General features: G+C 40.9%; 1 long non-coding RNA gene across 1 annotated transcript in view; it reads right to left on the bottom strand.

Annotated features, from left to right (window-relative positions):
- Nucleotides 1-21342, bottom strand: part of LOC115307748 — a 71320-nt gene extending 49978 nt beyond the window's left edge. The window contains exon 1 of the long non-coding RNA XR_003916097.1: nucleotides 21268-21342. This is a non-coding gene — a long non-coding RNA (uncharacterized LOC115307748). The remainder of the gene's footprint in view (nucleotides 1-21267) is intronic.
- Nucleotides 21343-23620: the final 2278 nt, after the last annotated feature.

Below are 23620 nucleotides of genomic sequence, written 5' to 3'. Positions count from 1 at the left end.
ATTAGCACAGAAAGTTTGAATTTATACACAGTGAATTTTTACCAGCTCAAGAGTAATCTCAATTGAACATTCTTCTTTTGACCACAGAAAAACTGACACCATGGAAACTGTTATGTACAAAAATGTGCACAAGTTTCTAATGATGCTCCTTACTTCTTTTAGGGAAGAAGGTAAAGGATGAATCTACCATTGTGGCACTTGACCAACACTGAAGAACTGCAACTGAGAAAGTGCCACCACAAACGAGCCACAAACAAGAACTTCAGGAGGTAAATACAGTGCAGTCAATTTATTCTTTAAACATACTATTCGCTAAAATAAATTCTTCATCTCTAACAAAGAGGAGCAGATGCTTTGGCATAAGCATTCATTAAGTTCCCTGAGTGACAGCTGAGCTATTTGTTCTAGCTAAAACAAGTCAATACAACAGCTCAAACCCCACCTTACACGAGTTGGTCAGCAGGCATCCCAAATCACAACCCAGGTCAGGTCCCATTATTGCAGTTAGTTAAATTCACACTTCAGCAAAACTACTGTCCAAGTGAGAACCACAAATCGAGGTTCTTTCCATAGTCTCCAATTAGTCTCCTTTGATCAGGGAGCAACACAACAATTGATGATAGCAGGATTTAACTCTAGCAGTTGACCCAAACTCAAGAGATCTCAGGGAAGGCAAAAATAAACAGTTTAGGAGAATTGGTAGTGCTGCTGAGAAACTTCTACAGAACATAGATGCCAGTGCAGACAAGGAACAGAAGACACAGTAGCCACAAGATAATGGCCTAAAAAGAGCAGATTATAATGCCCTTAAATAAATCAGATGTCTTCAGATTGATTGGGCACAATGAATTTCAACTCATGACTCTTACATGGCCACTTGCTCACTCTCTGAATCACTAGACAGTCACCTCTGAGAATCCAGGAATAGAAGAGGAGGTAGCAAAAGGCTGGAAAAGAGCTAACAGAATATCTAGCTCTACAAAGAGGGGGGGGGAAGAACTAAGGAGTTACAAGTCAGTCAATTTGTCTTCAATCCTCAGAAAACACCAGAACAAGTAATCAAACTATTTGTAAGTGTCTAGAAGATAACATGGAAATGAATAGCAGCTAGTGTGGATTTCTAGAGAATAAATCCTGTCAAATCAATGTAATTTCCTTCTGCCATATGGGAACAGGCCTTGTAGCAGAAGCAGAGCAGGAGATGTCACGTTTCTTGATTCAGTAAAGCTTTTGGTGCTGTCTCAAATGTCACTCACATGCACACTAAGAAAACATGGACTGAACAAAATTGCAAGAAGGTACAAAAGTGGTTGGACATAATGTATAGAGAAAGTTATCGCTTGCCCATAGTCAAAGTAAGGCACCCTGGGAGACAAGAGGATTAAAAAACACTGCTGTGGATATGATTCTGTTTAGTATTTGATAAATCATCTGTCCATGTCCAGGGGTTTCAGCTGGGATAGAGTTAATTTTCCTCACAGTGGCTAGTGGAGGGCTATGTTTTGGATTTGTGCTGAACACAGGGTTGATAATACAGAGATGTTTTTGTTCCTGCTGAGCAGGGCTTACACAGAGCCAAGACCTTTTCTGCTCTTTGTACTGCCACACTGGCAAGGAAGTTGGGGATGCATGGGAGACTGGGAGGAGACACATCCAGGACAGGTGACCCCAAATGACCAAAGGGATATTCCAGACCATATGACATCACGCTCAGTATATCCCAACCCATGAGTTTTTTAGCTTTTACCCTTCCAATTCTCCCCCCAGTCCTGCTGGAAGGGGAGTGAGCAAGCAGCTGCCTGGGGCTTGGCTGCTGGCTGGAGTTAAACCACGACATCACGAAGCAGCACACTTCCTGTTCTTGCAGACTGTACAAATGGAATGCACAGGACAACTGCAAGTATGAAGGCTCAGAGTTTGAAGAGATGTGGAGAAATAACATCAAGGTGTCAAGGAAAGGGCTGAAATTCAATGGCAGATGGAGAGGAGAAGAGTGCAAGGCAGAGATGGTCTAATTGGAGAGTCCCAGAAGAAAACAATGGAAGTGACCAGAGGTCCAGCAAATGTGTCCAGGGGAAAAGATTTGAAAAACTTTGGGGTCTTCAGAGAAAAGAAATCTTGGGAAGGTAATCTTAAGGCTTTGAATGTATAAAAGCTTGTCACACGCAGGTTCTTGCATGTTAGAAAGTTTGAAGAATAACAGCTTTATTTTGCAGCAAGATGGATGCAGGTCAGACATTACAGAAAAACATTTATAATGAAGATAGTGAAGGATTAGGACAGAGCCTGGGAAAGCTATGGAATCTGGAATCTCTATCACCAGATGTTTTTAAGAACAGCCTAGAAAAAAATTCCACAATGAATGACATAAATATAACCAATTCTGCAGAAGGGGGACTTCTTGAGGTCCCTTCCAACCCTATTTTTCTAAGTGCCAAATGTCCTTCTATGTTTTAAGGCCTCAAAACACAGTGTATATAAATATACAAGTAATTCAATTGACTTGAAAGCAAGTATACATGGGATTTAAGAATGTGTGTATATATACATATATATAAAACTTGCCAGATCAGAGAAGCCAAAGGAAGTATCTTGCAAAAGTAGCTGCATTTGTTTAAACTGCCCTATAGATATATATATATCAGCATTATATTTAAAATCTGGTTTCCTGGATTTCAGTGACTGTCTGTAGGAGAACACCATGGATTTGTGCTACAGCCTTCTAAGCAACTGTTCATTAGCATGAACCTTGTAATACAGTGTCTGTATTCACTGAAGCTGTCTGGGGATGGGGAAAAAAAAAAAAAAGAAGAAGAAACAGGCAGAAAAGGTCCAAATCGGAAATAACATGCTGAGAATGGCAGTATTTTCTACTCATAACAGCACTTTTTTTTTTTATTTTGTAAGCCAGGTTGCATACAGACAGTCTCAATATGTAGTATCTATAATGTTATGGACACTAGATTATAAACACGTACAGAAAAGGGGAAAGCTTCTTCAACTGTCTCTCACACCTCCTTCCATATGCTATCACCAAATGTTTTATTGTATGCCAATTTTCTGCAGATATCATTGGAAACAATATTTATTTAGCACAAAATTCAGTAACACTTGCTATAAATTATTAACTATCCTCCTCTGCTGTCTCTACCATATTTCTACTTTTTTTTAGGGAGGAGTGGTGTGTATGAGTCTAACCCATCAGGTCCAAACAACATCAAGTTGTTCCACTGTGCAGGATAAGTGAGGTCCAATGCTAATTCATTTGACCATTGCATTGGAGTTGAGACTGGCACATATGTTACAGAAGACTGAAGGATACTTTGGTATGCCTTAAGAACTCGTTTGGCAGGAAAAACATATTACAAACTGAGCCCTTCCCTTGCCCTAGCTGTAACCATTGCCCTTGACCTGTTAACCATTTATTTTGTCCTTGATTCACACAATAAATCCACAAGGGCATGTAGTGACAGGACAAGGAGGAATGGCCTCAAACTGATGGAGGGCAAGTTTAGATTAGATATAAGGAAGAAATTCTTCACTATGAGGGTGGCGAATCACTGGAACAGGTTGCCCAGAGAAGCTTTGGATGCCCAGTCCCTGGAAGGGTTCAAGGCCAGGTTGGATGGGGCTTTGAGCAACCTGGTCTAGTGGAAAGTGTCCCTGTCCACCATGGAAACTAGATGATCTTTAAGGTCCCTTCCAACCCAAGCCATTCTATGAAATTACACCCCCTAGCAACAACACATCCCTTTCTAAGCAAACACCTGACTATAGACGAGGCACTTCTCTGATCTCTGTAGCCCTACGCAAACCAGCTCTCTTGGATGGGGAGAGAAGTGGATTTTCAGAGTATAGGATCCTATAAATACACACATACAAGGAATACCTCCAACACTGCCTCCTCCAGCAGGCTGAACTCTTTAGTACTGTTAGAACCAAAGACACCAACATGCTGCTCCAGCTAGTAAGGATATCTCACAGCCAAAAGTCACATCACCTAAGACTGTGAAAGGAAAATGTGAAGTCTGGAACTGCATCTGGAAACAGGCAGGCAGCCACCAGGGTTGCTGAAATACTGCTCTTGTGTACAGAGAAATTCCTGTAAAAACAGAAAAATCAATGCGTTTTCAAAGTTTTTTTCAGGTAGAGGTCAAGACAAGTTTCCCAGGAAACCATGAATTCCCATAAAGGCAGGAAGAATCTCAACTGCAAAGAACAACAAGCTGATTCAGGCACAAATAGAGTGCAAATGAAACAGGACATGGAGAAAAACCCCTGCCTGCATCCAGCTCTGCCAGGTCCCAAACAAACCACAAGTTCCTTCTACCTGGTCTACTAGCAGCTTCAACTTGGCTTCTCAATTCCCAGGAGGGGAAAACAAACAAACATAAAAAAATCTCCCCAACTCCTCCAAATGCAGAAAAAACCTTCAACACTTTTTTGTCAGGTTTATCTTCATCTGAAAATACTGACTGTGAAAGGTGCAGCCCCCACAGAATGCCTTTTGCCATTCACGTCCCCCTCTTAAAAGATCTGGCAAATACTTAAATGCTTGTGCTTGTTCCCTGACATGAGAATTTCTTGTTTGCTTCTAGAAATGATTTAAGGGTTTGCTATCCATTTTGGAGCAGTGTACTTTTAACATATTTTATTATTATGACTTACAGTCAAGATGCAGAAACAGAACAGCTCACAGAACTATCATCTAAATCACGATACTTCACGTTTCACACAGCTAATACAATCTTTTGACCTACCAATCCAAATAACGTTTAAAAGCTTGAATGGCAAGAGGCTGGCTGCTTAGGGCTGCTGAAACAGAAAGTCCCCGTATAAATCACAATATCACAGAAGTCACGAAAACTGTGATTTTTGGTGTCAGCTGTGAAAATATTCCATCTGGTTTCTGTCTTGTAGAAAAATGTTTAAAATCTGTCTAAGTACAGGAAGTTTATTTTTGCTTCCTCAGTGCAGCAGAAGTAAGCAGTGTAAAACTGGTGAATAGTACCTCAGATTTCTGATATTTCCCCAGACGCTTGTGAAATTTCCAAAACAACATTTTGGGTTTCATTCAGACATCCAACCACACTATTGAATTTCATGCCTTTAATCCAGACTGAGTAACCCATCAAGTGCATTTCTAATAGTTCCACTTGAAAATATAACAAAAGCAATAATAGGCCCCATAATATCAATTATCTAAAGCCCACTCTGACAGCATATTCTGGGCAGGGGGTTGGTGTTAGGAATACATCTACATCAATATGCATTTGCTTCCCTTGTATGTTAGATCCCCACTAGTAGTAAGCCACTACTAAAGCCAGTCAATCCACATGAACACCCAATTGCAGATTCTGGAGTTTAGGCAGCCAGTTTCAGAAGGCTGGGGCCCTGACTCTCTTTATGTAGCTCTTGACAGGGACTGATTTTATGCTTTCACGTTATTTCTCTTTTTCATTTAGGTCATTCATCTATTTAATGGAAACTGTATAGAAAAATTATTATAAAAAATTACACGAGAGATATATTACTTTTTAAATCCCCATCACTACCATTACCCCATCCCAGCCAGTGTGACATTCAGCAAAGAGCCCAATATTCATTTTATTTATACTGTGTCACCTCCTCAAGATCCCCAACAACTGGAATCTCTGTTAGTATTAGTTAGATCCAGTATAAAAAAAGAACAAGAAGCCAACATAAGCAGGAAAGAAAAAACAGTGGAGCAAGAAAAATTCAAGTTTTCCAAGGACTAGGCTTTTCAAAAGTACTTAGAATGGACTCAGAGCTATTTTCAAAGGAGCTGGAAAAAGACCAGTGCCCAATAGGATTTAGCTTGCTTACCCTCTTTCGTTTCCCCTCCACCAAAAGCCTCCCTTTCTCTGGCACCCCAGCAAAGGTTTTAAGCATGTGGTCAGGTGGAGGGGTCATTTCATAGCTCACAGTGATGGCGTTTGGATGGAAAAGCTTGATTACCCCTTCTAGGTCAAACACCTGTGAGGGGACTGTCTGGGATCAAGAGGAACTTTTGAAAGAGTTGATAATTTAACAAAAAAATAAATGACCTAGTTATCTAGTTACCAAAGCCTTGCCAGTCCTGGGTTCCTGCACCATAGCAAGACCTTTAAAACAAAGTATAAAATCCCTCCTCTTCAATGCCTCCCAGAGGAAAAACTCATTGTCACAGACATTTTAATCCATGGATAGAAGTGCTGCTCCTGCAGCTCAGTACAGCCGATAACTCTCCTGTTTCCAATACTCTGTTATCTGGCTGTCTTTTTCCACACCTTCACCCACTCTAGCTGATGCTTTGTTCTCCAGGGGATTGTTTTTGCAGAGGCCAAAGAGTGACTGGAGTAGGCAGGAAGCACCTACCACAGTTGCTTTTCTTTCCCAGGTGGCTCCCAGGTTTTTTTCTTTCCCTACTGCAATTTGTGTGCAGGGGAAACACAGGTAAAGAGGCCTTTAAAAGATAGTAGGGAACTGCTGTGGTGATTTCAAGATGGAGCATGCAATTGCTATTTTTGATTGTGTTAACCCAGGCATAATTATGTAATTATCCACAAAAATTTAGTCAGAGTTTTGCATATCTAAATCATTAACTTTAACAATTGACAGGCTGCTTTGATTAGTATTTTCACAGTCTAGCATAGCATACATTTGTCAGCTTTCCTATGATTAGTTGCAATTTGGAATTTGTTTATGCAAAATGTTTTTATTGCTTGTTTGGGGGGGAGGAAAAAAAAGAAGGGTAGAGAAGACATGTTTATCCTGTCAGGAAATCCTACAGAACTTACTAGGGATGCTGCAAATGTATTTTTGCTGTGCTTTAATGTCATTAATTTGGTGAACTGATACAGCAAACATTGGCTTGTATTTGTTAATGGGAACATGAACTCTGGGTGAGCACCTTTTGCCATACAATGTCTTTGATTTTTTACATCAAAATTTCAGTAAATGAATTCAGAAGCACCTAGCACTTTATGCAACACCATTATTGCTTTCCAGAAACAACAACTGGTGCACCATGCAATCAGCATAAACATTTTAAAATGCTGCTTGTGTCAAATACTATAACACCAGCTCAGCCTTTTCATTCAGCATTGTAATCAATATCATAATTTAAGATGCAGTTTGTTAAGCTAAGCAATAATAAATGATTCCATGCTGCACCTGCCAGTGGATCAGTTTCTGTATTAAGCACTCTGAAAGAGAAATCGAAAAGCCACACAGTTCATCCTTCCCAAAGCAAACCCTACTATGGCAGAATTGTGTTGACATGAGGTACCCCAATGACCATGAAGTACTGTGGTGTGGAGTCTGGTTACCCAAGGGAGGTTAAGTGACGGAAGAGTTCTCACTTTCTTACTCTGATTCCCAACTAACAGTCACATGTGACAAAATGCATCTTAAAACAGTGCAAATACTATTTCTAGACATTTTGACTGGATTAGTGCCGCCATTTTTCAGTGGCTGGTGGGCACAGCTTTTTCTCTGCCTGGGGAGTTCAGGTAAGATCACAGCTCCTGCCTTGCACCACAGTTAAGACTCCCACAACTTGATGCACTAGCAGGTTTTGTGTTATCCTCTTTCATACAGATCACTAAAACAACTGGGTAAATTCACTTCTTTTTTGAAAATTCTCCCATCCAGTAGCCTCCACCTGACCAGTTCATCAACAGTTACACTATTTCTCAGAGAGGCAAGGGAAGCATGCTCTGACTTCATAACCAATGACAGATTATGATTTACAACTTCATCTGCTCCATGGTAGCTGCAGTTTGGTAATTACAGTTTAAACTTGCCCACTTCCTACATGATCCTCAGAGACCACTGTGATGGGCACAGCATAAATCCTGGCTTTGCAGATCCCACATTTGTCTAATAACCTCACCTAGTCAGGCTTCAGTTTTCTCCATCAGAAGGGGAGGTCTGCTTCAGAGATTCATGAACAATTAATGTGAAAGGCACATCAGATGGAAAATTTTTTTTTTATCCCTAAATCATTTCATATATATAAAAACTATCATGCTCTCATCAGTAGATTGTCTGAGCCCCATCATCCAACGGTCTCTGTTCAGGCACCTGATGCTTGTTTTTAAAATCTCGCTTCCTAGGTATAGCTGACTGCTGGCATATTCACTGCATCAGCTCTCAAAAGGCTTGCTCGCTGTTTGGAATTCATGGGGAGCAGTCCCGTCTGTCTTCGTAGGAATTTTGGCTGCATGACTGAGTACATGAAAATCAGGGAAGCCAGAAGAAAAGAATGATCTGTTACCTGAGTTTCTTTCACCATTTGAAATCCACTGAAAGGGAGCCATCTTTGTAGCACAAGCTGTTGGCAACTTCTCTCTCCAGAGCGTATCATCAGTCCCAAGCTTGCAATCTTTTATTCTTCTAATTTTAATGGTAGCTCCTGCCTAGAAACCAGTTGGGAATTGAATTGCCTGTGTTCCCCATGCTCCAGAGCAATTGCCTGTATATTCCATGTGCCTCCAAGCAGTTGCCACCCTGCTCCTCATTCTTCCTAGTAAATACCAGAAATCTGTGCACTGGTGTGTAAAACTTACAGTATTTGATTACGTCAGGAAGAAGAACAGCACAAAATGTGGTGTATGCTGCTATTTTCACCTTATCTTAGTATACACACTCTGCCCCAGCCTTTGGCCTCAGTGCTGTGAGAGCAGCTCATCTGGAGGGAGGGGAAACATCTCCAGATGACCTGCTTCTAGATTTGCACCAGTTTATGGATGGTCCAAAGGAATTTCCCAGAGTTCTTCTATTCCCCATTCCTCACCTGTCCATCCTGCTAACACTGACATTAAGACAGCTTTGCACTGCTTTCATCCTTACACCAGGATTAACATCCCACAGAGTGTTTGCTACTGCAGAGTCACTGTTTCCCCATGAAGCTGAATAAGTCTCAGGTTCTGCCTGGAAGGGAACAATACAGCACTACTGCCCTATCACCTCTTCTCCCTGAGCCAGGTAAAGGCAGAAGCAGGCTAGGCTGGGTGGCAGGGATGAATAGAAGCCATTAATTAAATAGCTCCTCTGCCCCTTTTAGGGCCACTTGTTTATGAACCCCATTTCAAGATGAGTTGTTTGTCCTGCATTAAGCGGGATGAATTAGCACAAGAGAGAAACATGTATAGGAAGGAAGGATAGCAAATTTGACTCTTCTATGATGTGCTCTTGCTACAAGCACAACTTTCAAGCAAATGAAAAGAAAGAGCAGTGACTCACTTGCTCCAAGATTAGACCGAGAAGAAAATGTTACTCTCCAAATTGCCAATCTGTGCAGAGCTCCTGTCAAAGCTCCAGTTACACATCACTCTGGACTGAGCCTGCAGGCCAGACAAGCCATGCAGAATCAAAAGGAGATTTCTAATGTTTGATTATCAGGAGATGCAGTTGTTCACAAAATCCAAATTAAAATAGACTGCGTTAAGTACTTGTTCAGAGACTGATCGCCATAGAGGAGTCTCTGTGCATCAGACACATTCGCAGCCAAAATCAGAAAAGTTACCCAGAGCTCTTCAGCCTTTTTCTGGGTCATGAGGATACTTTCATCTTCTCCTCACTCCTTTGCATTCTTCTTTACCTGCTGCATTTATCTGTGACTACTCCAACAGCTTATCCCTTCAGCGGACAATGGAAGAGCTACAGATATCATCCATCTGGACATTTCTAAGGCCTTTGACACAGTCCTCCATAACGTTCTCCTCTCTAAACTGGAGATACAGATTTGATGGGTAGACTATTCAATGGGTAAGGAATTAGCTGAGTGGTCATACTCAAAGAGTTGCAGTAAATGGCTCAATGTCTGCATGGAGATTGATGACAAGTGGTGCCCTCAGGGGTCCATACTGAGACCAGTACTGTTTAACATCTTCACTAATGACATAGACAAAGGGATTGAACGCACCTTCAACAAGTTTGCACATGACACAAAGCTGAGTGGTGTGGTTGACACACCTGAGGAATGGGATGCTCCAGCGGGACCAGGACAAAATGGATAAGTGGGCCCATGGGAATCTCATGCAATTTAACAAGGCCTAGTTTAAGGTCCTGCATATGGCTCAGAGCAATGCCAAGCACAAATACAAGCTGGGCAGAGAATGGATTGAGAGCACCCCTGAGGAGAAAGACTTGGGAATGCTGGTTGATGAGAAACGTAACAAGGCAATGAGTACTGGTAGCCCAGGAATCCAGCCATATCCTGGGCTGCATCTAAAGGAGCGTGGCCAGTAGGTTGAGCAAAGTGATTTTGCCCCTCTAATCCCCTCTGGTGAGACCCTCCCTGGAGTGCTGTGTCCAGCTCTGGAGTACAGGAAAGACATGGCCTTGCTAGAGGGAGCCCAGAGTAGGGCCATCAAAATGATCAGATGGCTGGAGCACCTCTCCTATGAAGACACGCTGAGAGAATTGGGAATGTTCAGCCTGGAAAAGGGAATGCTCTGGGGAAAACTTATAGCAGCCTTCCAGTGCCTAAAGGATGCTTATAAGAAGGATGAGGACAGACTTTTTAATAGGGCCTGTAGTGATAGGACAAGGGGGAATGGTTTTCAATCAAAAAAGTTTAGATACAGACTAGATATATTAAAAAAATAAAATAAAATTTACTGTGAGGATGGTGAGACACTGGAACAGGTTTGCCCGGAGAAGCTGTAAATGCCTCATCCCTGGAAACATTCAAGGTCAGGTTAGATGTGGCTCTGAGCAACCTGATATAGGTGAAGATGACTCTGCTTATTATAGGGGGGTTGATCTATATGGCCTTCAAAGGTCCCTTCCAGCCCAAACCGTTCTATGATTCACTTTTCTCACCTCTAATTGAGTTCCCTCCTGACCTATCCTCAGTTCCTATGACATTAGCCTCCCCATAATGCGACCATTTTTTGACCTGATGATGAGGCAGCCACACACTGCCTAGTCTTATTCAGTTTAGAAACTGCCTGTTTCAAATCCTATTCCATCCTTCTGACACCCAGAGCCTTCCTACTTTAGTGTACTCAGAAGGCCTCAGAAGCAGCAGTTCTCTGCAGAGTTCTTCTCCCTGAAATGCTAGCTTCATAACATTGTTGGTTGTATTTTCCTTTATCAAGCAGCTCCAAAGGGGAATCTATATTTAAACAAAGATACTGTCATAAAGAGATATCCTAGTCAGACAGTAAATCTCAACTCCTAATGCAATCTGAAGCTTCTAGAGCCGTTCATTAACTGTTATTTCTAGTGCAAGTCAAAATGCTTTCTCTTTAAACAATTTGGCTGTGGGCTTGGTTTAGGTTCAACAGTGTATAAAGATGGTAATTCTTCACTCTGTATCGAATTACTCAGTAGTTTCTTGAATAGGCTGGTATGGGTTTTGTGAATTACAGCTACTTCACCTCCCAGACTCCTTCCTTTTACAGAGTGAGGAGCTATTTCACCCTGCTTTGCAGAGCTCACTACCTCCCTGCATTCATCAGGATGAGGCGCCTTTCATTTCCTGCTGCTTCATCCCCCTTTGCGCAGAGAAGAGCATCTGGCATTTCTCTAGGTCTGCTGCTGTAATGTTCCTGCTGCTCCTCCCCGTGACATGAGTACAAGGCTTGCTGAGACGAAGGGATGGTACAAAAACAGACTTACTTTCTTTCACCCATCTGCTTACCCAAGTAAAGACTAAGAGTGGCTCTCCTGTTAGACTTAATTTCAGAGTGACTAGGACAGCTCTGGCATTAAATTACATGATTCCTCTTCATTTTTGTGCAGTGTATTGCACACTAAACTAATTCAAATTTAATATCCTTTTTTAGCCATTCTTTTTAAAGGTAAACAACTTCTTTATGAATTTCTCACTCCAATTTCCTCCTTCCTGACCCCCAAATTCCTGTTCAAGTACACTGCAGCAGAGTTAAAACCTAAAGTAAGACACCTTCACAAAAGGTCCTGAGGTGGACTGGCATGGTACAAAATATCACTCTGTCAGTAATGCTGTTCAGTAGTCATCCAGTAGTGTCCATCAGTGGGAGTGCTTTATCTCAAGGAGAATCTGACCTCTGAAAGAGGCACATTGCCCATTTATATGGGAAACATACACTGCATCCTATGGTAGACTAACTTCTGAACCACCAGCATGCCATAGCTGGAGAATCCAAACAGTGAGGGATTTACTTGGCACTGGCAGCCAAGCTGCACTCAGATGAAGGAACACTGGGCTTTGAATCCTTCCTCCTAAGAGCCATGGCTGAATCTCCCAGTTTCTAACACACTGACAGAATTCTATGCTCTTTTCTCTTTCAGACATTTAAAAGGAATTGTGTTTTCTCTTCCATGAAATTTGGGAAAGGAGGGATATGTCTTTTCTTGCCAGCAGAAAAAGTGAGGGCTGTCAAGACACGTAAACCTGATCATCTTCAGCGCACTAGCAGGGCAGGGTTTTGTTGGGTGGTTGCAGTAACACTGTATAAAAACCACGTCAGAAAGAGCCATTTAAACCCATGTAAATCATGTTCACTGACGTATAACCACATCCATCACTCCTAAATGATATGCCAATCCAAAAAGTGGGGCACCAGATCCTTCCATCGTGCTCAAAATGAATACTAACTTAACCTCCTTGCCTCTTCAGGGAGTCATATGCCTCTCAGTTTAACACAGGTCATGGAATGTGACTCTCTGGTATTAAGCAGAGCCCACCACAGGACCGGGGCGGCAGTGTTTGCAACGTTGTTCAGATGTTCCTCACTTGACAGTGCCCTTCATTTATAGTTAACGATAATGTGACAGCCTATTCTCCTGGCATACCATCTAACCACACGCAAAATTCTGCATGTGCCTCAGACTGGAATCCTATTTTTATCAGAATAGACATGTGCACTGAGGCTTTAACCAACAGCTGAGACAGGGTTTTAGCGTGAGATTTTCAAACCTGTCTCAGGTATTTAGAAGCACAAATTGCACTGAAAGACTAATTGAACTGTGCTTCTAAATCCCCCAGGTGCTACTGAAAATCTCTCCCTTAATAACTTGGAATCTCCTAAAGAATAAACCTCATCGAACTTAGATGGGTATGCAGATCCTAAGGTTAAGATTTTGAAAAACGCTCTGTACTAGCTTAACTCCCATTGACTTCAGTGGGAACAGAATTAAGTTGACATTGAGCCTTTTTGAAAATTCCCCTCCAGGTGTGTTTTCTGCCATTGAATTTGAATAATCTGTTAACTGCTGAGATTGCTTTTTGATTTATCAGTATGAAGAATTTTACAGGAGTTTCCCCCCTTAATTTTTGGTGAAACGAGACTCAAAAAACTGTAACGTACTTCCACAAAGACTCTAGCTGCTAAATCTGTAGAAGGAACTACCTTTATTTTCTGTATGTGCTTACTATTATTATTATTATTTGTCCTTCAGCAGCAACACAGGAACTGAAACCACAGACATTATTGTGGGAGGTGCTGTGCATGGTCTGTTAAAATATTTGTATGATACACAAGCAAGCTGTCTAACTTAATCCTAATAGTCAGACTCCAGAGAAACCAAAGAATCATAATGAATATCCCCAGTAGGTGTAATTATACAGCAGCATTTCAGTTACTATTTCACCTCCTTGCAGACGTTATCAGGAGACAGGGATTTCCTTCAACTCCCCTGAATATTTTAGTTTATTTTTTAAATTAGGCCTACATACAAGAATGAGTAAAGAGATTTTTTTTAATGCTGGTGTGTCCCTCACTACAGTTTTGCAGGCTGCACTCTTCTCTCCAAGATGCACAAAACATAAACTTTTAGGGGTACAAACCGTATTTGCTTTCAATTTGAATAGTACATTAGGGCACCAACTTTGCTTCTGAGATGCAAGTTTTAACAATATGAATAAAAGGAAATAGACAGTAAGGAGCCCTCTATTTTGCAACAGCATCACTGAGGATAGACTCTCCATGGCCCAAATTCCTTTTGAGAAAAAATAGCTGCGCTAATACCGCTTGCAAACAGCATGATAACCACTCCTTTGTTCCCACCAAAGATACAACAGCAGAATCCTGTAAGAGAAGTCATCTGATATGTCAGCTCATTAAATTAGTCAGAATGGGTGAATGGGGAAGAGGAATATACCATTGTAAATGTATGTTAATTAACAAATGCTATAAGAGAGGCATTTAAATGTATGAAAATGAATATTAATGAGATGAAAACACCTAATTATTGTGCATCTAATGGTATTATCCAGAGCATCCAACAGAAAACACCTAATTGTCATGCATCTAAGGCAACAGTGCAAACCTTCAGACACAAAGATTCAGTGTACATATAGATCATGCTATGACATTAATTACAGACCTTGCAAAATATCTGCACTGAAACTTGAATTTGGAAGGATTTAAAGTTTTATCTATTTTTTTAAAAAAAGTTAGATTTCACCTATTTCTTATATCATTCTTGCACGTCAAACCTACATTGCTCTGTAGTGCTTCTGAAACGTTACACTGAAGTGCTTCAGCATTTCTGCCTGCACATCTCCATTTTGCAAGAATATCATCAGAAACAGTGGGCTGCAAACTGTCCTGTAATGAAGTTCTGAGGAATTTTTCACGAAATTACATGAAGCCAAACTCCATCTGGATGAAATTTCTTCCTTTGCAGACAGCTAACAAAGGAGAATCCTAAGTTAAAAATAGTGTGAATTCCTGGAATTAAAGACTGCTTCATAATACATATGCATTAGGAAGCTGAAATAAAATTATACAGGCCACTTGAATTCTATTATTTCCTAATTACTCAGTGGTTGGCTTTACAACTTTAATGTTCTTTTAATGTAAGTTTTTCAAGGTGCTTTTTTTTTTTTCTATTGTAACTGCAGATAGAGAGCCAATCTCTTGATCCCAGCTAGAAGGACAGAAGGAGTTTTGCTTTACAGAGAAATTCCAAAGTGGCACAGCTATGCATGTATTCCCTGTCCAAGACTCTAGGGTGTATGCCAGGGACACATCCAGAGAAGGATATATTTTAATGACTACTCTCTGAATAGTATTTGGAGTCCCAACAAGACTAATATAATTCACAATGAAGTCTTAATCCTACCATCAAAGCAATTAATGAAACTAGACCGCATTAACTTAGTATTTCAGCCAGAATCAATTCCTGAAAGACAGCACTCTCCTCTCTCAAAACTGAGTCATTAATACATATATAAGCACCAATGTGACAAGCACTTTAGATATACTCTGACATATATATTTACTGTCACTCAAAATGACTTACAATCCATCATATTTTATAAAATATTATATCTTATCCATGCTTCTAATTTTCTTACAAGACTGGAGTATGGAACTCTATGAAAAATGTCCATGAAACAAAGCTACATGATTCTGGTGGATTACCTTATTCACTAAGCTTTTTATCCTATCAGAGAAAGAAATTAAGTTAGTTTGTATGATTTACTTTTAATAAATCCATGCTGCCATCTATTTAATGCTCGTATTGCTGTAATTGCTTCCGAACTGATTGCTTTACTAATAACTCCAACAATGTGCTTGGTACTGAATTCAAGTTAAATGCACTTGTTTGAAATCATCAGATTGTCTCCTGTTCCCATTTGCAGGTAACTGCTGTTCACCTGAACAAACAAAAGTTTGAGTAACAGCATGGGTGTATTTCACACTACTGTGTGTGTTAAATTTCTCAGAGGGATTTCCCAGCCTCGTACATACAAACCATCAAAGCGCTTCTGCTACCACAATTAGCAGAGGGCAGAACAAATCTGTCAGCAGTATTTTGCACTGCCTGGAATACAGTTGGAATAACTAACAGGAATAAAAAAAAAAAAAAAAGAGTTTCCCAGCAGCTACAGTTAACAGAGGGTTGAGTTAACAATCTTCGAGTTACAGCTACTACAGGGAGGAGAGCCATGTTGTAGTGTCATGGCTAAGCTACAGGGGAAGTTGTATTAGCATCTGGTGTGTGGTACTAACTCAAGTTTTTGCCTATACTCTGGCTGTGCAGACTTCAGTAAAAGGCACCAGTGTGCTTCAGTTAAGCCAGCTCAAGTTAAAAATATTAATAGTAGTGTACTTGCTTGCAAATAGCTACACTTCTCATTATTTTTCTCTCGTGTCTGTTTGAATCTATAGCAATAAATTGCATCAATATGGGTTGGTGCATTTCTTACATGTGACTTTTTTGCAAGCAACCAGAGTAACCCTACAGTGAGGGCAAGGCCTCTTAAAAGCTGAGAGCAAATCATTCATTTACTGGACTGTAAAACTGTTCACTATATGGGACAGAGACAGATGCCCTCAAAATGACAAACAACAATATCATCTCTGTCAAAACTAAAATTTTGGATCCAGGGAAATTATCCATTTCATACACAGGAAGCAGTCCTGAGTGGTGGTTAGCACTTTGACCTGAATGGAAGCCAGTCATAAGCTGCAGTAGCCCAGATTTTACAGAAGAAATTTGGTTCCTCGTTCTCCCACAGAGAGTAAAGAATCATAAATCACATCCTCTATAAAAAAACACACTGCAAATTCAATCTGACCAAACCAGAAATACATTTGTAAACATCTGATTCGCACACACAAAAAAAAATTTACCCCTTTTCAGAAGGTTTACATAGTCAATATTAAACTACTGAGCAGAATAGCTGAAGATATTGGTAGCCAGTAATGCAGACGAGACTGCTGTTAATTGTTAACATCTCCTGGGCTACACTTCCTATGTCCCTGCACAGATGATGAATAAAATTATTTACCTATTCAAGTAATGAGAGCTATGCATTTTGATATCCACATACACAGTAACTCAGGCCTCCTCTGAGATCCCTACCTGTAATTAGGAACAGATGTAGGATCTTGTTCCTGAATTGATAAAAACAAATTTCAGCCCTACGATGATATATGGCTTAGTGGCACAGTTAATGGGAAGAATACCTCTGCAGAATGATTCCCCTTTAGGCACTGGATCTAATCAGCTCCCCTCTGCTCAAGAACCCCACTACTTTAGATCCAGTGTTTTTCCACCACTGATTTGGGACACTCACTAAAGCATTCACCAGTGACACAGCAAGGGCATAGCAAGAAAGTGATAAGCAGCGTTCATATGGCTTCACCCTGATGAAGAAAACCACATATCTTACCCTTCAAAACCACAGTAATTCTCTAACACTTCTCCATGATGGAGTCATTTAAAATTAAGTATACACAACATTATGTGCTTTCAGCAACAATTCTCACAGTTCAGCATGGGCAGCTGGGGAACACTCTTCAAATTATTTCATGAGCGAAACTCAAGATGACATTCAGCATAACATATTCTATTCTCCAAATGTCACACTACTGCAGGAAAACATGCCCACCACAAAGGTTTCATGAATTGAAAGTAGTTGCATTTTTTACTTTGCATCAGCTGGCCGAAATAACCCAAGAGGAATAGGTACCTGCCCATTATCTTGCTCTCACACATAGGCACCAATACCTAGGCACTGGCCCAGCAGTAGTGAATGCCCTAAAGGGAATTTGCCATCTACAGATGCTGCAGGCTGACCCCTCCCCAGTCAGATGCATCATTTGGACTACCCCATGTGGGCTTGTGCTAGCCCCACTGGATGCTATGACAGCAACAAGAAGACACTGAGGGTCTGTGGCTGGCTCAACCATTCACAGCACTAGGCCTGGAGAGCTTCAAAGCAGCTGCTGTGCTCGTTTTCCTCGAATGACAAGTAAAGCTGCCTTCTTTCATGTTCCTTTCTTGACCACTAAATGTCCCTCACTTGATTTCCCCTCACCCAGCAAAGCTTATAATTCCCACTGGCTATTGGCATAGGTGACTAGAATTACACCTTGTGAAAACCCAGAAGAGCTGCGGCTCCTCAAGTCTGTAGAATAGAGACAGAAATTTGTATTTACTGAGGTCATCTCAGTACAAGGAAGTTTCACCGGTTTCATTTAAGGTCTGACTGAAACAATTCCAGTTAAACTGATGCAAATGCCTTCATACATCTTTATTTAAAGATGTTAAATGGGGGTTTACTTGATTTCAAACCTAATCCAAATCTAAAAGAAGCAACCAGATGAAATAAGACTGTCCGTGCCACATTTTCCATCAGTTTAACTAAGCAGGCTTACCAGTAATCTTAGTGCAACTCCCTCATGTATACAAGGTCTGAAAATACATTCACTCTCCAGCATTACCCTGTTTCATGCCAGGAGAATTTGCAGCTGGAAGCGGCTCAGGGGAACTTCAATGCCTAGAAATAAAAGAATTGTTGGGGAGAATCATAGCTGCTGTGCTCACCAGCCCTCTATGGACATTGCCTAAATTACAGTAATTAATATAGGGGAATATTTCTGGGCTCCTCAGCAGTTTATAAATGTTACAAAAAAAGGATTGCTTTATATGTCCCCTGATGGGTTTTAAATGTTAATAAATGATGTGCAAGAAGGTATTTTACATCTCTCTATTTAATAGTGAGCTGACAGCTGCAATTATAGGCCAGTCTCTGACCCTGACAATCCTTCCAGGAATCTGAGGAGTAAATGGAGTAACTTTCTTCCAGAATAAGAGAGTGCATTGGGATGCTGGCTCAGCATTTAAACATCCAGACACAGAACCAAGGTGAGACATTTCTGGCACCCTGGGATCTCCCTTTCACTGCAGTATGCACTTGCCAGTCACTGGTACCTGCTTACTTTGTCACCAGAGACCCATTGCCACTCTTCCAGAGGCGGCAACAGCTCTTCATCTTACAGGTACAGGAGAATGAATGGAGCAACCAGCCAACTTGCTATATTGCTCCTCTGCTGTGGACTAGAAAAAGAGCTTGTCTGTAGCTGGCACATCCAGGACAGCACAGGTAGACAGGGGTATCACATGTGTCACTGCATGCTCTTTCACTCTCTTTTTGGCACAAAATCTATTACCACTGAATCCCTGCATCATTCTCACTAGTACGAGGTTTCTGTGGCTACACACCTATGCTCAGTATCATGGAAAGTCTAGGACCGGCATGCTTACCATTTCAAAAGGTAGTAAAGTGACTGCTCAATAATGCATGCCCCAGCAGAAAGCCCCACTAGTTTTTATTAAGTCCAAGTTACTACTCTTCCCTTCTGCTCTGTCCAGCCCTCACCAGCAGAACAGAGCCTCTGTGAAGTTTAAGGAAGTTTGAAGCAATATTTTAGCTAGGTGTGTTTCAGGTTACAACCTTTGTTGCAAGGTAATAGCAGAGGGAGAAGAATCCTCGCTTTGTACCAAGGCCCTAAACCTGCTCACAACACTGTATTCCTGCACACCTGTATATTTTCACTTTCTATTTTCTCTTATCCAAAAATAACCTTTGGTCTTGATCCTTAAATTGGCCGTGTTCACAGTTGTACACACTTGTGTACACATTCATTATCCCTTTTAACCACTGAGGTACTGCCTAAGGCAGCACACAGTTGTTTTGAGGCACTTCAGTCCATGCTATATGCGTTGCTTCACTCCACAGGAACTGCAACCCACTGACAACAAAAGGAAGCTCTGACACTGAATGAAACCAAGCAGAACTGTGAGTAGCATCTTGCATTTCCACTACATCATTGCAAACACAGGGGAAGGGGTTTTACAATTCTATTAAAATCCAACAAGGTAGCATTTTTGCCAATGACAACCTCATGGTTTCTTTTATTTTAGAAGGGCAGAAATTTAAAGTATAATATATCTGATTTATTAGAAAAACTACATTTTTCATTATTTACCACCTCTTCTTCTTTTCCTTTTTTTTTTTTTTACATGTAGAGTTGCAACTAATTTCTTTCCTTCTTCACTTTCTAGCGTAGGATTAGAGCAGGGCTTGTTCAGCTATTACAATTATAGTTTTCTTTCAATGACTGGTTTCACAAGTGCACCTCTGCAAAATTAGAAGAAATCTTGGGTGGAAAGAGCAAATTTTTTTTCAGATTTGGACAGAATTCGGTTAACATTTTCACAGCTTTTATGCTGTACCCAATTACAGACAAACACCATTTAACATTTTTAATTTATATATTCCTTCTGTTTTGCACAAAGGTTTCTCAGCTGTGTCTGATGAATGGGTCTTGTTTACGCCTGCAAAGTCTGGGTCTTTAGTACAGAATTTCTTGGACTAAGTTATAGCTATTCTTCAATTCCTGTCTGTATTTGGTTATACATTTCTTCTGGTTTGCATTAACTCATATATAAATGGCTATGACCACCCGTTCATTCTTCAGAACTTCACTGTTATTGATTACGGCCGGGATCCCAGAGCTTTTGAACAACAAGGACCACATGCTACTACAGAGTTTTTCTTAGGCATCATGTCTATCTCATTCTTGATGGCACATGTCAAGCACATTCATATTAAGTCAAATAATATTGCTTTGGCTACTACTAGAGTCAGTATTTACGATGAAGCATGGCAGTACGTTATTGTATTTGTCTGTCTAGATATTATAATTGCCTGTTAATTATATTTAGCTAATAGAACAGGGATAGAAGCAGGACTACCATATGGCTAGTCATGTCTCCATGGAACAATGGCTGTAGGTCCTGAAACTTAGCTTGAGAGTCAACAGCCACAAGCGTGTGGTAAAAGACTTCTGACCAGCGATACTAGAACTCAAGCAGAGACAGGCAGTGAAACCTGTGGCATCAGGAAGTACACCTGTCTGGTTCAGCTGCCCTTCAAAGCCAAATTCCACAAGTGCTGGAAGCTACGCCCTCACAGGACCCCTCACTCAGCCCAATCTCCGAGAAGCAGCACTTACAGCCCTTGCTACTCTTATAGCTCTAATTCAAGGTGGGGGAAAATAATATTGTGCACAGCTCCTTGAAAGATTGCCAATCCCTGCAGCCAGGAGATGAGGTAATATGATAAGGAAGGCCAACAGCAGTTCAGAGAGCTGGATCTTCTTAGCCCTCATTATTGTGCAGCCCCATCTAACCACTTGCTGTTCTGCTGTCAGCCACAGCCAACATTCAAGACCAAAGAACAGAGATTACACATCCTTTCTCAGTTTTTTATGCTACAGCACTTCAATGACATTCACAGGGTATGTCCTAAAAGTGTTTCACTCCTGTATAATCAAATCAGAGTCATTCAGCAATGGCTCATTTGCTGAAACATATAAACATTGCACATGTCTTGTATTTGAAAGAGTGGGATTTTTCTATAGGGAAAAGTTATTTGTCATAGACTTGCCTGATTTGGCAACTTCTCTGATTATTAATAAACCATAATCCTTTCACATTTACAAAATACAGTAAAATAATACTTACCACCTTACGGGCTGCTGTGAGGCATAAACCACTAATTCTCCTGAAGTGTCCAGGGATCCTCCAAAGAATGCAATCTGAAAATAAAATTGTCATTAGTACATGTGGGAGTTTTACCATATTCATCTTCATTCTCCATTACACAAATGACTGATTTGGGGGTTTCAAGTTTGCTCTTGCATGAGAGCAAAAGCCCACGACTTTTTGGTATACCTTAGGGATACCAGGAATCCCATTACTATTAACAGTATTTCTGCTTTTTTACTCTTTTCTCTAAAACAATATGTAAGAGCTTCATTTAAATATAGAAGCCTCACTAGGCAAAATAAGTTTGTGGACTTGTCAAACGCATAAAATTATGTAATTCCATAATATGGAAGACATAAGAGAATTTACACATTCACAAAGCAGTATCAGGCACTGCTAGACACTCGCTAAAGGTGATCTGAACTATTGCTTGGACATAACTATTTCTTTCCATTGGATTTCAAGACAATCCACAGTAACTAAGATCACTAGGTACATCACCAATATTAGGAGTATGTACACTCCACAGATGTAACAGAAACTTTAGATTCAAACTTACTTCAAACTAGACAGAGTGCCTTCAGACAAGTAGAATTCCCAAACTTTGCTCACTCTTGAAAGTGAGCACATTATAAATCAGGGGGGCTAAGCTGGATTCCCATGTCTGCCACAAGACTTCAGTATGACCCTGAGGTAACATCAGAAAAGGAATTTTCTGGCATCCCAACCACAGGTAGGGAGCTTGAGTCACCTGGAAATTTCCACTCCGATCTGCAGCTTTGAAAAACTTATTTTAATCCCTTTCTGCCCCTGTAAATTGGGGGTCATGGTTTTTCTCCTTTCCTTGCTTGCCATTTGCTTAGTCTGGGAATCCTCATGCGTTGTTTCTGTCTCTTGTATCATGTACAATTGGGGTGTTTAATACAGTGGGACACTGATCTTAGCCTTTATGCATTCAGGGAAAACAAGCACAGTGATGACACCTCAACAGCGACAACTACGTATCTACATGCTGCTCACACAGACAGAGAAAAGCATCCCCCAATTTCATCCCCCAAATACACAGTCTGAAGTGCCAATCTTTGTTGAACAGGCTTGCAAGCTTAAAAAATGCCCTTCTGGGCCTCCCTGTTTCTCGTCCCTCAGTAATTTCAACACATACATTCACTACAAGGAAATCGAGAGTAGAAAGAGAGGGCATTAATTAAGCTCTCCTGCTCCACAGTTTTTGCTAGAAACTTGACTCAAAACAGGCTTTTAATCCAAGAATTGCATTATATTTTTTACTACATGCTTTATGCATTCCTAGACCTCACCTAGATTAGAAGTGGATGAGCCAAAGTAAACACACATGTGCATACACACACACTGAGTGCTAGGTGCATTTTTCTGCGTGAGAGAGAGTTAGTTTGCTTTCCCAGTCTCTCTGCATCTGTAAGCAGGAAGGCTTAAAAACCTTGCAAAGAAAGTCTGTTCCCATGAGAATTCCTGCCTCACTCTCTGCAGATTAAAAGAAGCAATCTCTGCCTACTATGCATGGGAATCCCAGTATTTTGGCATGGTTTTAACATCAGCATCATTAGAAACATTGATTTATTTTAATTGTCACCTTATACCCTACACTGCCAAATGCAGTCGGAATGTCAATTCTTTATCAATGTGAGCTGTTGACATGGAAACAGATCTGCTGAAATGGAAGCAGTAAGAAAAAATGTGTTACTCTTCCAAGTTATACTTAGAAGTGGTAAATCTGTGTGTGCTACAACAGATTTAAATACTCAGTAAACTACACAGAAGAAATAAACTATTTGGGGTGACAGTCATTTTCGTTGTTTACATCACAGACTGCATTTAGAAAATCTCCAGTGTTACTATGGTAACAGGTTTTGCTTAAACGTAGTTGTGGACGCACTTAAGGTATGATCTAAATTAACCAAAGATGGAGGAACAAAACTGGGCAGCAATTGCTGAAGGAGTGACTGGCTGCTTCCTATCAGCCCATCCGATCTGCAGCAGGCAAGGGTACAGCCAGAGCGCTGTGTAGCATAGACACCTTGGCTCATCCCTGTCTGTACTCTCAGAGAGCACCTGAAGCAGCTGACAGACCACACCAGGTAGGTTTTAAAGATAACAAAGAAAAACAGAACTCCTTATCATCCCCACACAGCTTGTAGTGCACCCCAGAGCTGCTTGTTCCCTCCCTCTGGTTGCCAAATAGGTGATGGGAAGAAGAGGAAGGCAAGAAAAGGAGCCTAGAAGAGGAGCCGGAGGCCTTGTCTGCACCTCTGGCAAAGTCTGTGGCTTTCCTCTTTGGGATCTTTCCCAGGGA

Source organism: Manacus vitellinus, unplaced genomic scaffold, assembly GCF_001715985.3.
Source record: "Manacus vitellinus isolate BGI_N305 unplaced genomic scaffold, ASM171598v3 scaffold_0_pilon, whole genome shotgun sequence".
NCBI classification, from domain to species: Eukaryota; Metazoa; Chordata; class Aves; order Passeriformes; family Pipridae; genus Manacus; species Manacus vitellinus.
Note: the sequence above shows the minus strand (reverse complement) of the source record. Positions and strands in the feature narration are given on the sequence as shown.